Genomic DNA, 13,057 nt, shown 5'->3' on the forward strand with positions numbered 1-13,057 from the left:
AGAGAGGAAATGATTTTAATTCCTTGAGCAACACAGTAAGATTTTTATTTTAGAACTATCTAGTTGTGTTGTGGAAAGTGAATTGGAGAAAACAAAACTAAGGTAGGAAAATCAAGTGGGATGTTGTTTATCATCTTTGCCTCTAATCTCTGCGTGTGCCTTAGTTCTCCTGTTTTTAAAATGAGAAAAACAGTAGCACTTACTGCAAGGAGAAATTGTGAGATCAAATATAAGTTAATATTATATAAGTAGGGTGGGCTTCCCTGGTGGCGCAGTGGTTGAGAGTCCGCCTGCCAATGCAGGAAACACGGGTTCGTGCCCCAGTCCGGGAAGATCCCACATGCCTCGGAGCGGCTGGGCCCGTGAGCCATGGCCGCTGAGCCTGCGCGTCCGGAGCCTGTGCTCCACAACGCGAGAGGCCACAACAGTGAGAGGCCCGCGTACGGCAAAAAAAAAAAGAATGACAAGTATGTTTTGACTTTGAGCAAACAGTTGGGTGATAATGGATAAGAAACAGGGAGGGAGACAGCTCTCCTATCCCCAATCACAGGCCTAAACATTCCTCGGGCTTCCTTTCAAAATGCTCTCCTTAGTTGTTAGAGCTTCAAGAACCCTACAAGTTTCTCAACTGCTCTAAGCTTCATTCCTTCATCTGTGAAAAGGAGATAACAATAAAGTGTAAATGTGCACTTAATGTGAATTTAACTCTATGATCTCAGCAAAAGAGACAGAATAAGAGTAAGCATGAGCCCAAGAGGAAAAATAAATTATGTAACCATAATTTAAACTATTCCACTCAATGAGCATAGCTCTAAAATGAACGTGCTGAGGAAGGGAAGAATCTGCTATTACCCCATTCTGTTCGTCCCCACTTCTCTTCTACATTGTTTGATTATAAAAGTTAAATGTACACTTTCATATGATATGGCCCCAAATAAAATCCAGTACAACTAGGACCCATCTTTAGTTACTTGATCAAAATTCTTTTAAAGCAAGGAATCATAACAAAATAAAACATACACAACTTTAATCATTTATTTTAACTTAAAACAGACAAATATAACTTTTTCATCCTATCTTTTGATATAGAGCCAAGGTTTACGAAAATTTTTTAATTTATTTTTTCTTAATATGGGTCCACTGATTGGAGTTCCATACCATATTCCTTGAGTAAAGTTTAACACTTTCCTGTTTATGGTAACAATACAAGTTTAGAGTCAAAAATAACAAGGTCGTAACCTAGGAAATGAAGGAGGTGGTATCATAGCTCAGATTTATGTGAGTTTAAAAGACATTGTCTGATCCAGTTACAGTCTATGATCTGTCTCTCTGGGATGACATTGCACATTTATTAAAGTGTGCTTCATGCCTGCATAACGCTCGTGCTGGTTCCAGTCCTGACTGATCTCTCCCTTGGTTCAAACACTCTGGATTAAATTAATACGGCTCGATACCATATTGCCATATACTTCTCTACTTTCTCCTCTACTTTTTCCCCTCTACTTTCTTCTCCTCTACTTTCTCCCCTCCCTCTACTTTCTCCCCTCTCCCCTCCCCTCCCCTTTCTACTTTTAATCATAATGCAGATAAGCAACTAAACCACCTGAAGTGCTTCCCCCAAAATGTGTCAGAATAATATGATTCCTTTTCAAATTATCAAACTAACAGAAAACTCAGGAGGCATCACTGAGGACACCAAACAGAGTGTCTTCTTGCCCCCAGCAAAGAGTCAGAGGATCTCCCCACACTAACCTTTCCCTTTCCACAAACTTCTCCAGTATGCCCCCTCTCAATCCCTCATCCTGAACCTCTCTCTTTCAGAGCTAACTCTCTGTTTTACATTCTGGTGCTAAGTACAAGATGGAAGGTTGTAGATTATCCAAAATCTCATGCACAAGTTGTCCTGGGAGTGTCGTTACTGTCCTGGTTTACTTGCTGCCTGCCTGCCTCTCTTTGTGCGCCCTCACCTTGGTGTCATTGCCAGGTCATTGCCAAGCCTGGAGCCTTCCCTAGTTGCCTTCTCTGCATTCCCACGGCCACCTCCTGAGCCCAAGTCCCATCATTCTAAGAAACAGCTTCCTCAATGGGCTCCCAGCTGCCCACTCTTTTCCCACACTGTCACACAAGTTGAGTTTCTCTCTCATCTTGTCAGTCCCTTTCTCCAAAATCTTCAGTGATTCTGTGGCTTGGGTTAAAGTCCCGGTTTTCCAACAAGACACACCAAGCCTTTCTCAATCTGTCCAGCCACACCTGCAGCCCCTTCACCTCCCCAGTGCTCTTTATCTGAGCCTAAATGATGCACCAGTTTCTCCCAGTCCTTGTTCCAGATCGTTCTTTCTGGAACACCCTTCTCTCCAATCCCATGATGAAATCCTGCTCATCCATCCAGATCCAGGTTAAATGGCACCTTTTCTGGATTCATTCATTCACTCGTGCATTCATTCACTAAGCCCCAGTCACATTCCAGGCCCTGGTGTCACAGTCGTCAGCGGAACTGGCACTCAGATCTCACAACGCAGTGAGAGACGCAGACATCAGGCAGTAATCACACAAAGAGTGTAAGATTGAAACTATGGCAAGTCTGAAAACAAAAGAAGTGTTTCTGGCAGAGCAAACACAACTTGCTAAGGCCCTCTGGTAGAGGAGTGCCCCGTAAATAGGAGAGAGCAAGGAAAAGCCAGACTGGGAGAAGAGCGCACGACGGTGAGGGGCCATGAGTGAGCTTGTGGAGGCCCGACCATGTGATGCCTTGAAATCCATAAAAACAAAAAAACTTTTTAAAAATTTTGAGACCGGGGGCTTCCCTGGTGGCGCAGTGGTTGAGAGTCTGCCTGCCGATGCAGGGGACACGGGTTCGTGCCCCGGTCCGGGAAGATCCCACATGCCGCGGAGCGGCTAGGCCCGTGAGCTATGGCCGCTGAGCCTGCGCGTCCAGAGCCTGTGCTCTGCAACGGGAGAGGTCACAACAGTGACAAGCTCGTGTACTGCAAAAAAAAAAAAAAAGAAAAAAAAAATTTTGAGACCGATGGGAAGACACTGCAGAGTTTTCAGTGGAAGTATGACTGGATCAGTTTTGCTTTCTGAAGAGATCTTTGCCATCTGGAGAATGGATGCAGAGGGGCTGGGTGAAGAGCCACGGAAGAGGGAATTAAGTGTAATTCCTTTACCATACACCAGTAAGTGCATGGACAAGAGGCCCAGTCTTATGCTGTGCAGTATAGAAAACAATCTTGCATTCCTTACTTGCCATGGGTAATCTGCAAGGTAGATAAGCCACATACAGTAAAGGTGAAATCTTCTTGCTCTCCATCCGATCCTGAGCACCAGACCTCCACACCAGCATTCCTGTGCACATCCACCCCACCTCCAGCATCGTTTGGCCTAATATTAGAGAAAGATTGTCATCTTGCTTCCAGATACTCTAAAACAAAGAAACATTATCCCATATTTCTCTATACTTGATCATTATATTTGTTTTGATATAGCCATGAATATTTTCTTCTAAGAACAAAAATGTTAATTCCTTCTTATATATGGTTCTTGAGATGACATCATAGTTAATACTCCTAAATACTTGTATGTTTGGCATTTTAATATTATAATTTTTCTTTTTACTTGAGAATTAGAAGTAGAACCAACTAACATACTTTGGTTATGTTAGTTGCCAGAATACACACACAAGTATACACACACACACTCACACACATATATAGCAGGAAGAAATGTAAAGCATTTGTGGCACACTGATAATCTGAGGTATCAAGCAGCATGTAGTGTTCATACCCCCCGCAACACCGGCACTCAGACCAGGAGACGCTGAGTCACCATTTTCCATGGGGAAGTAGTTGTTCCCATCATCAACCCACATGAACCAAAAGGAAGGAACGAAAAGTTGCTTTTTTATTCTAAATCTGAAAACACATATAGTTGACATATATGGGAAGTAGTAAAAAGAAATGCCCACATTTTGTCTTTGAGATAAAAGACCTCAGGTGTAAGAAAGGGGATACTGGTACACATTTGCAAAGCAGGGGAGCTGGTCTTCACCCGACCTCCCCACCCACAGCACCAATGCCTACTCCCCTCTGCCATTCCAAAAGGGCTTGAGCCTGTGGAAAGAGGAGAGATGGAGGAGTCCAAATAAGATTAAAAGTGAAAAGAATGAGCAGTGGGGAATTTTTTATTCTTTTCCACCTCTGACCAAACTAGGGGCTTGAGGGGTACCAGGGCATTCTCCTATGATGTTTGGAATGTCTGGGGAAAAAAAGACTGCTGATACATTTTCCAGGTACAGTTGGAGAGTACTGTCTTTGCAAACCTATCCAGCCCCATGAGACTTGAAGGAAACAAGAGTGTGTTGGCCTGCGCACAGAGACACGAGGGGGGGTCCCCCACCAGCCTCAGCAATGAGCAATTCTAGGAGCCCATCTGGGGAGGAACATCCAACAGGAGGGGGAAGAGAATGAAGCTGCCTGTGGAGTGGGAAGGAGGACGGTTGCTGCCGTATGATTCCTCCAGGTGTTGGTCAGAGTAGGATAATAGACTAAAGGAATATTAGCAGAACAGAAAATGCATGGTGACTTCCCAGTCTTCAACATCACAAGAGTGACTTATCCTTCCCTCAGTGTCATTTAGAAGTTATATCAGGAGAAATGGAGAGGAAGAAATTTTGCACAGAGAAAATAATCTTGATCCAGTTGAACACTGGACTAATGAAACCATGAACTGGCCTATGTCCATATTGTAGAACTTGACCAAGAAATTCGTGTATCAGAGAGGTTTTATTGGAAAATAAGCTGAAGACTCAGAGGCAGAAATTAAAGTCAGTTTAGAAATAAAGTTACTCTTTGGAACAAAAATATATGACCGTAGAGTCAACACCAATTACATATATATATCACACAGCACAGAATAATATAGTAACTTCCTAGACACAAATTTTGGCCTGACTGCTTTGGAAGTGAGTGAATGAGATACGAGCATGATGAAAAGGAATGTTTAAAAGGATTCTTTGATCGAGAATATAAACACTGTCTAATGGTGGCGTTTGGTTTGCCAAGAAAAGCCAGAAGGCACGAGACTGAATCAGGTAATTCAAGAGCTTGAAGTGTCAGCCCGCTAAGGAGCAACCCCTCCTATGCAACAGCAACTCAAGTCAGGGGAATTAAAAGTGGGTTTTCCATTCTAAATCTGCGAACAAATACAGATGATTTATGGGTATAAGACCTCTCCCTCTCAGCTGAGTCCTGGCCCCTCCGTAAGATCCACTTTGCTTGTTGGCAAAAGTACTACTTGAGAGAATTAGAGTAACCTAATCTGGCTGCAGCCAAAGCAGGCAACTTGGCTTCCAAATCCATTGGGGCCAAACCAGGATTTCTTTCCTTCTAGATTTTGAAGATGATAATATGTATGTTAACTATATTTAAACTATTCTTTTCAAAGCTCACAAGAGAAACCTGCAAACTTGTGCCCACCCCACCCCCCCGCATGAGCAAAACAGAGAAAGAAACCAACATCAAAGACCCTTTTGCTAAAATCTGTGAAAGTCAGGCTTTGGTTAGTTATCTTTCCTGCCAAAAGCAAATAACTGTCCCCTCCCACCTCTTTACCTCCTCCTGTTCTGGCTTCTTTCCCCTGGCAATCATCCGGGATTCACACTTTGGCATGAATGGGGTGGAAAAGGGAGGGTTTTGCAGTGGGGTGGGAAGAGGGGAAGAAGGCTGCCTGGCTGGGGTCAGAATCCAAACATCCATATAATAAGGAGTGTCATCTGCGAGCCCAAGTGCTACGTCTCAGGAATGGCTCCTAAGGGCAGAGCAGAAACAGCAAACAATAAAGAAGCAGATATCAGGCTGACAGCAGGTGGAACAGGTGCAGAGAGATGGGCACCTCCAATGTCAAGGTGAAATCGGTCACTGGGATATTCTTTAAGAAAGCTAACAGGCTGCCTGAAAGGGCCCGTGCAACTCTCAAAGTGAGAAATACTCCTGAATTGTTATTATTTATCTGGAGCCCCAGGTGTGCACTGAGCTCTGTAATAAGTAGCACATGCCAAAACAAAGACCAGAGCCCTTGCCCCAAAGAGTTTGCCATCTAAAGGCACATTTGGGTACAGTTAAACTCCACGAATCGGCAAAGCAGAAAATAAACACAGCACACTCAGACACCAAGGAATAGATCTTTGCTGAATGTGTCAAAGCTTTCAGAAACAGGAGGGATTTTAGGAGAGTTGTGGCTTTCATTTCAGGTTGCATTGGATTGTAATAAAGAGAGAAAAAAGAAAAATCTGCTGTTAGAAGGATTTAAAAAGATCTAGACAGGCTAGAACAATGAGATGGCTAAATACAAAGGGATGGATTTAAATAAGATCTGCAATATAATGATCTCCATTTGGGTACAAAATAAAATGAAGCTTAGGAGCTGACTACACATTAACACCACCAGCACCACGTTGAAGTTGAACTCCCCAAACAAGCTGATCTTAAGAGGAGCTGGTAAAGGACTCTCTAGGATGAGCAGGACCATGGTTTGTCTCAGGGCAGTCTCTGAGCAGGGCTGACTCTTATGTGACACACAGATCAGGTCAGTGGGACATCACGTGGAGCAGTGGTCAAGAGACCAGGTTCCGGATACAAAACAACAGATTATAGGTCAGCTCTCTACCCGTCACTGACTTGGGAAAGTTAGTTTATTTCTCTGTTACAGTTCCCTCATTCGTTAAAAAAAAAAAAAAAAAAGGAACGAAAGAAGGAAGGAAGGAAAGGGAGGTAGAAGGGAGGGAAGAAAGAAACAGACCAGAAAAGAACATGCTAATGACACCTAATTTTATGGGAAACTATAGGCTTAGCACAGCGTGAGGCGTAGAGCGAGCTATTATTACAGCCAAGCCTCCATTACCCTCCCAGCCTCTCCTTCCGCCCTCCACTGAAAGTCTGCTTCTCCCCCAGCCCAGCTCCTGAGCCCCGGTTCTGGTAACCTGCCTCTGTGGCCTTCAGGGTGGGAAGCAAGACGGATGTAGCAGAGGCATACACTCCATGAAAGGCCCCTCCCCAGGTCTTCTTTGTAATTCATTTTCATCTTGGTGAAAACTCTCCCATATTTACATTTCTGCAGAAAAACAGAACCAGGACTTGTAGTTCACAATTTACATTACTGATTCCGTGTGATATCATGGTTCATGACTAATTAGCTTCCGACAGTTTTAAAAATGCAGTGTGATGGGAACTTCCTCGTGCGGGAGGCCTTGTATCCAGCCCCCTGGCCCTTCCTCAGATGGTCTCCTGCTTGGTCCTCGTCACTCTTCCTTCCAGGGCCGGAGCAACAGCCATCTGCTGGCAGTACCTCCCGGATGTGGCCCTGCCCCGGTACTCCATCCACCTGTCTGAACACTCCCCCTCTCTCGGGATCCCGGCTTGAGAGGGACCTGCAATCTCTGCTCTCCCTTAGGCATGGGGCTTCTCTGCAAACTGAGCCTGCAGGGGGACCCATTCTGCCAGGATTTCATGCCAGCCCAGACCTGCTGTTTGTCACCTGCTCCACCAATTCCCCAGCTGCCCATCTTTGGCTTGTCAAAGCCCCCCACCCACCAGCCTCCCTCGGTGGATACTTGTCTGATTGAAGCAGAGAGTGTGCCCCAGCAAGACATCTTATCTCCTCCCAAATCCTGGATCATACACTACTTCCAACACAATTTTACTGACAATTCACTACCACAACAGGGAGAATACTGTATCAACAGAAGACAAACTTCAACTCCATTTTCTTATGGAATGCCACATGTGGATTCCAATGTTATTAAAGTCACTGGTGTTGACTGGGGAGCGTTGTAATAACATTCTCTGATGCTACTTGCTATGTCCCCCGTGACTGTGCCCTTTCAGCCTGAGTAGCGTCCCAGCAGCAAAGCCTATTCGTGCATTCTACACGCCATCTTCTTCCTTGTTATTGGATGACTTTTCACTTGGCCTTTTCCGGAGTTCAGCCCCTCAGAATGTCATCTGGGAAAATGAAGAGTGGAAACACTGCTTTAAATTAAAAAGCAAAAAATGTAAAGAGAGAGAAAGAGACTTTTCATCACCCTAAATTAGACCCAATTTTCCCACTCTGTCGCCATCCTCTCAGGGGCTGGCACCTTCTTCAGAAGCTGTCCCTATTTCTTCCAACTATGACAGAGGGGGGCAGGGAGAGAGAGAGAGAGAGAGAGAGAGAGAGAGGGAGAGAGCGCCATCCAATGCATTGGATAGATTTGGCTGGATTGATGTCATTGCTCATTAAGGAAACAGGCAATCTGCTTTTCATTCTCATTGTAGAAAATAAATCTGCACAGAACCCAGCCAAATAATGTGTAGCAAATGATCAATGTTATCTGAGGGAGAAGATGATTGATCCTTTACTTCTTACACCCTCTCATGCATAATGCATCAAATCTACGCTGTCCTCAGCTTGCCTCAGGACCTAGCCATGATGTACCGTATTACCATGCACGACACTCACTCTGAATTTCTAGTGACAATCTCCATATCCCTGAGTTAGTGGCAGCCAGGAATGCTTCAGAATTCAAGAGTCCCTGATAGTGGCATGATGGATTTTCAAATCCCTTCCAGGCCTTTTTACAAACACACGCATTACTCATGGAAAGTCTCAGAGACTCCAGGTCTCCATATCCCCTAATGCAAAACAGAATTGGAAATATTGGCTTCTTTCAGAATATCACATAAAAGATCAGAAAAATAGGAATCTTCTGAAGCACCAAAAATGACAGAGATGGCTAACAAAGAAAATTAACCATGTTTACTTTGCACGATAACAATTAAATTTCAGAGGACCAAGGTATTTGTTTGTGATTTTGGAGAAAGCTGGCTCCTTAAATGTTGTATTTTAAGTTGATATTATTTTGTGACAATTTCTATACACTCAATAAATAATGATAGTGATGATGATAACAATCATAGCACTAGTATTTTTAGACACTTATTTGACAGGCTTTGAGTTAAGCACTGTATATGTGTTATCCCATGTAATATAGTCTGAGGCTTGGAGAACTTAATTAACTTCCCCATAGTTCATGGCTAAAAACCAGTAGATTCCAGAGTCAACACTACTAATCTGTATATATGAATGTTACTGGAGTGGAATTGGGGCCAAAATGGAAAAATCAAACTGGATTATCAAAGTGTAATTGGCCATCTTCAATAACTAGGCTGGTAGAACACTTAGTAAATCTAGCAAAATGAAAAGAGCAGATGAGTTTTAGCTCTTACTATAACCCAGTCATCATACTAGATTCTTTACATAAATTTCAATAATAATAATAATGTTAAAACAATAACCAATCTCTGGGATATAATATCACCCCTCTACTGGTTATTAAGCAATTGTTTCTCAGTTTCAAACCAACTGTTTCTCTGTTCTACTCTCTGTGCTGGGGCTGAGAATCTGCAGACCTCATTTCTGCTTTGCCAGCTGATCCATTAGGCTCTGCCAATAGGGAGCACCAGAGAGAGACTGCAAGGCTTCAGGAGGAAGCAGGGATTTGATGCTTCTGGTTTTATTTCCTGTTCTTGTCAGCATCATCTCAGCAACACCTCTTAGCCCTGGCAGCAGCAGCTCATTCCAGCTTGCAGCAGTAGCTTTCATTCCATTAGCAATAGCGATTCAACTGTGTACTTTTTCTACCACTCATAGAACCAGCCTCATGATGCTACCCTTCAGTGACCCCAGCCCAGCCAGCCAGCACAGCCTCCTCAGAGATCAGCATATGAGCTCTGCAGAGCCCCTTCTCCAATCCTCTGAGCTGTAAGAAGTCCAACTTATTCCTTTTGTTTCCCCAGCCAAGGGTCTTGGTAGCTGCTTCCTGCATCATCATCTCCATGATACCTAGGTATTCATTTTTAACCTTTCATTTCTCCAATCCCAGATTAACAATTCTTAATATTAAATTCTCCCTGTTAATATAACTGGTACAGTTGCTGCCTCCTGACCAGAACCCAAGTGATACAACCCTCAATTCAGAGATGAGAGTAAGTTGCTCACATTCACTACTGAGTTGATTAGAGGAGTTGAAGTGAAATCAAACCACAGGTCTATCTGTTCTCCAATTCCCCATTATGCCTCCCCAAATAAGGCAATGGTATCTATTTTTGCCTATGTTGAATAAAAGGACACACATGGAAAATGTACAACAGCATGTAAATTATAGCCCAAAAATATCTGGATGCTGTGTAAAATGATGGCATTGCATGCATTGAAATTTCTTATCAATATTTGTATTAATAATAATAATGACTGTCATGTCTGTTAAGGTGATTCCATTACACTGAAATGCCTTGTTCAGTGAGTTAGCCTGCTTCTGTGTTCAATACAATGTAATCCCCTCTCAGGGTACAAAATAATGCCATGCAACCCTCTACTGGTATGTCCAGTGATCACAACACCTGCATAGTTCTAACTCTGCAATGAAATTTTGGACAGAGAACAAGAAATGAGTTGTAACCCAAGCCATCATCATTCTCAAAATTAAAAAGGCATCCAAAACTTTAAAAAGATCTTGGTAGATTTGTCACTTGTATCTAGCAGGACTCCATGATGTAATGAGAGATACCCCAGAAACCAAGAGAGTGTAGGATTAAAGGGCATACTGTGTGTGCCAAAATGGACAGTGACCTCAGACCCACTAGACCAGCAAGGTAATTATTACAGCTATACCTACTCTCTAAGACTTAAGATGGTTGACGAATGCAAAGACTAAGAATACTGGGAGTTCAAAATCTATACTGATCAGAAGCCAAGAAATCAGAAATGATTCCCAGATGAGAACACTAAGGCCTCACCAGGACATGATATAAAATAAGGTAAACTATGCTTATTAAGGTAAATAGGCCTAGAAATATTTACAAGTCTTATATTACCCCAGGTCCATAGCATACATATTAAAATGAAAGTAGAAGTTCTTATGCCTCTTGAGATTGAGACACACACACACACACACACACACACACACACAATTTCTCCTTTCTTAGAAAATTTTGCTGTTTTCCAAATCACGGGTGCATGGTACTAGTATTTTTTGCTTTTTACTATGTGTTAAAGTGTAAATATAATGGGAGGGACTACCTTTTCTCTTTACATTTGCAAATTCACCCAAAAGCCATATTGCAGGGAGTCCATCTAAGGCACACGACAAACACACTCACATTTCTAGGAAATCCTAACAGAGCCCATGGGACATAATGAGTAATTTGACCAACGTGGTGGCGTAAACCACAGTAAAAGGTAAAGTGGTGGCCTGTAGAGAAAAATTGTCACCCTCTTCCAAAGTAATGCTTTATTCTAAATAAGGGCCCCTGGCAACACCTACCACAATGTAACACATCCAGCGGATACCTAATAAATGCTGGTTGCCTCTGATAACACTGACAGAACACAAAGGCATTATAATGAATAGTGGGTGATAAAAATATATATAGGTAATGACTTAGTAGTGGTTGTCTCTTTCAACAGCAGTTTAGAGCAATGAAGGCTGCTATTATGGTATAGAGAGATAACACTAGATGTGAAAACTGAAACTCCCTCATCTTTTGTCACCCAAGGAAAAAGGAACTAGGATGAGGGCACAAGTTTCCTTTTAGCAGCATAAAAGAAACATAAAAGAAGCCACTGATCATTTGGAAGCTGTACTCAAGAATCCACACCATCTATAAATTTGGAGACAGTCAGGAAACAACCACCCATTGCAACAGAAGGTGGTAAAAGTCAACATATAAGAGATAATTGGTGGTTAACATTATTAGTGGTCCTAAAAGTCAGTGTGCATATGTGCTGCTGCAGGGACTTAGGAATTCACCAAGCCCAACAGCTAAGGGCTAGAATGTAGGAAATTAAAGTTATAATGCAACCAAGCTTATTTATCTCATCTATAAAGAAGGGAAGTATCAACAGAAGAAGATGTGTAATCAAGGAAAAGGAAGGCTGCAGAAAGCCATAATTCAAAAAGATACATGCACCACAATGTTCTTTGCAGCACTATTTACAATATCCAGGACATGGAAGCAACCTAAATGTCCATTGATAGAGGAATGGATAAAGAAGATGTGGTATATATATATATATATATATATATATATATATATACAATGGAATATTACTCAGCCATAAGAAACAAAATAATGCTATTTGCAGCAACATGGATAGACCTAGAGATTATCATACTGAGAGAAGTAAGTCAGACAGAGAAAGACAAATATCATATGATATCGCTCATATGTGGAATCTAAAAAAGTGGTACAAATGAACCTATTTACAAAACAGAAATAGAGTCACAGATGTAGAAAACAAACTTATGGTTACCAAGGGGGAAAGTGGGGGAGGGATAAATTGGGAGACTGTGATTGACATGTACACTACTATATATAAAATAGATAACAAATAAGAACCTACTGTATAGCACAGAGAATCTACTCAATACTCTGTAATGACCAATATGGGAAAAAGATCCAAAAAAGAGTGGATGTATGCATATGTATAACTGATTCATTTTGCTATACACCTGAAACTAACACAACATTGTAAATCAACTATACTGTAATAAAATTAACATTAAAAAAAGGAAAAGGAAGGTCAAAGAATGTGAATTTGTCAGTGTTTATCCAATAGATAAACATTGTATTAAGAAACACCTGTTCTTGTTACTGAAACAACTCTATTTTAGGGTGCAGGAATAATTAATCTAGGTATAAGAGGCTGGCATAAGAAATAGGTGGTTAGGAGAACCTTCAAGATGGCGGAGGAGTAAACCGTAGAGATCACCTTCCTCCCCACAAATACATCAAAAATACATCTACATGTGGAACAACTCCTACAGGACACCTACTGAATGCTGGCAGAAGACCTCAGACTTCCCAAAAGGCAAGAAACTCCCCCATGTAACTGGGTAGGGTAAAAGAAAAAACAGACACAAAAGAATAAGGACCGGACCTGCACCACTTAGAGGGAGCTGTGAGGGAGGAAAAGTTTCCATACACTAGGAAGCCCCTTCACTGGCGGAGACGGGGGGGGGCGG

The sequence above is a fragment of the Neophocaena asiaeorientalis genome, unplaced genomic scaffold, assembly GCF_003031525.2.
Source record: "Neophocaena asiaeorientalis asiaeorientalis breed wild unplaced genomic scaffold, Neophocaena_asiaeorientalis_V1.1 scaffold452, whole genome shotgun sequence".
Taxonomy (NCBI): domain Eukaryota; kingdom Metazoa; phylum Chordata; class Mammalia; order Artiodactyla; family Phocoenidae; genus Neophocaena; species Neophocaena asiaeorientalis.